The sequence below is a fragment of the Xenopus laevis genome, chromosome 3S (assembly GCF_017654675.1).
Source record: "Xenopus laevis strain J_2021 chromosome 3S, Xenopus_laevis_v10.1, whole genome shotgun sequence".
Classification (NCBI taxonomy): Eukaryota; Metazoa; Chordata; class Amphibia; order Anura; family Pipidae; genus Xenopus; species Xenopus laevis.
In genome coordinates, this window is record NC_054376.1 from 96,978,431 (window position 1) to 96,980,932 (window position 2,502).

The 2,502-nt window shown below is 42.2% G+C and overlaps 1 non-coding gene across 1 annotated transcript; it reads right to left on the reverse strand.

Moving 5' to 3' along the window:
• Positions 1 to 303: 303 nt before the first annotated feature.
• trnad-guc lies at positions 304 to 375 on the reverse strand. Its single transcript has one exon. It is a non-coding gene; the product is annotated as a tRNA-Asp (tRNA).
• Between the last annotated feature and the right edge of the window lie 2,127 nt (positions 376 to 2,502).

Here is a 2,502-nt window from a genome sequence, read left to right on the forward strand (position 1 = left end):
TGCTGTCTCGGGGGCCCCAGCCACAAAGCCCCTCCAGTTCCCCATACCTTTTTTGCAGCGACTGGGCCCAGAGAGAGAGGTCAGGGGCAGCCAGCAACAACCACGTGAACTATGGCCCACTGGGTTATTTCCCTAGTGTCCCACAAGCCCAGTCTGACACTGACTCAATCAAGAGGTGTGGATTAGATAAATTAATTCTCTTATTTAAAATACACACATAAAATAATTTTTACTTTGTTGTTGGTAGCTCCTGTATGTAAGTTACAGAGAACGTGCAGGTTAATTAAAAAAAAAAAATTCAGCCTCCCCGTCGGGGAATCGAACCCCGGTCTCCCACGTGACAGGCGGGGATACTTACCACTATACTAACGAGGACTGGCTTGAAATCAGTTCAGAAAGGTGAGATCTCTTCTTTGTTTTCATATCCCTCTCCATATTTATACATTATACGGAAAGCCTTGTTTGCTGTTATTGTGATTCTGCTCCTTAGAAATCCTCGCATTCAGATGTGAGAGAAAGTATTGTGGGACGGTTTCCGTATTATGATGTCACGTGGTGCAGAGCGCCTCATTAAAGCCGCCAACAAAGCCGGTGAACTCTGCCCATTGGTGATTGGCGCAATGGAGTCTTTAGAGCGTTGCTTTATGATAAGTTTGGAGTCGTAGTTTGGGATCTGTGGCGTCTGTAACTACAAACAGAGCGATTTGCTCATTGAAGTTAACGAGACATACTCAGCTTTATTTTTCATGTGTATTTTGGATAATACCAATGTCACACTGAGGGGTAACAATAACACAGCTTTAAATGCACGTGTTTCAGTGAATAACAACGTATAGACTATATCTATAGACGACCTGACTAATGTGCACAGTTTGTAGAAATTATATATTTTTTATAAAGTGTGAAATAGGTAAATAAATGTACAACTAAAGCCAAACCATACTATAAATCGGTCTCATATGAGTGTGTGACCTCAGGCCAGTGATATTAATAACATACAGAGCAATGGACAGCAGCTTACATGTACAATAACAATCTCATTTACTGCTCAGGCTTTTCTATCAGGCTTAGTAAATATTGGGCCATGATCACATACCAATACTGGGATACTGGCCTCTGCACTCAACCCATTATCAACATATTTAAGACAGCGACATTTTGTGCATACAGCTACTGAAAAATGCCTTACCCTTTAAACAATACAGGGATTGTTTGTCCATATATTGCAATATATTTAAGCTGGCCAACTACGTCAAAATCATCCCATATCTGGCCAGTCCTACGCTTAATTTTCATCTGATTCATTAAGAATTCTATTGCTTCATTATATATTTTTACCTGCAACTTACTAGCTGCTTTCAAAGTATATATATATATATATATAAACGGAACGCATTTTAGGACATACTGCGCCGAAATACCTTTCATCCATGCGATGTCCTATGCCTTCTGAATGCTGCATCGCTTGCTTTTGCCGCCCCTCATTGTCCAAATGCGCAGTCATGCCCTTTAAAGATACTTTGCTGTCGCTGTCGGACATAACAGTTCTGTGAAGCAGAAGAGCATTTTGCTGTGAGAGTCTCTGCGCCTGTTCCCTTCTTCTCCGGCAGCAGACATCCATGGCAGATCCCAGCACCTTTGCCTCTCCGGAGCAGTTTAATATGAATCACATGTTCAATTGCATGTAGATTTTACCTCCCAAGTCATCACAGCTTCAACTTCACTTACTGTGCGCTCTCTGCAGGACCCGCTGGCATCCCTGGTACTGTACCAAGAATTCCTTTTTTTTGGGTAGTGAGTAGGGCTAATATTAGTGCAAGGGGTGCCATTTTGCATGGAACCTGGCTAAGGTAGGTGCCACATTGTCTGCATTGTGACTAAGGGACATACCCAGGGAGTTGTTTAAGGGCTAAACTGCATGAGAGTTTACCAGACCCACACAATCTTGTCACTCGAAATTTCACTGACACCATCAATTTTATCTGGTCGGATGAAGATGCAGCATGGAGCGTTCCCAACTGATAGGCGTGTTGCATCAGATAGCAAATCTTCCATGTAGTTTAGATTTTTATATCAATCCCATTATATTTTGCCCCATGTAACTACATGTGACTTGTAGGATACAATCTCCTTCCTACAGAATGTCCCGTGTAGTTTAGCCCTATACCAGGATATGACAGGGCACGGAGCATGGCTAATGTAGGTTGGACTCGGGCATGGAGCATCTTTAGGGCACCACAGTGTGTGGACTGAGGCTTAGGGTCATTTGGCTTGAGACATGGAGCCTGTGACATATAGAGCACAAGATAAAATGGAGCACCAAAAGAGCTGATTATTCGTCCGATTATTCTGAGGAAGTGGTCGGTAGCTACAAAACACGTAAAATGTGCAGCCTTCAAAATGTTCTGGGCATGCCTTTACCATTTTTAATGATTTTTTTAATAAATTTCTATTTATAATCTGCTCCTTTGGTGCTCCATTTTTTTCTTTGTGCTCTGTATG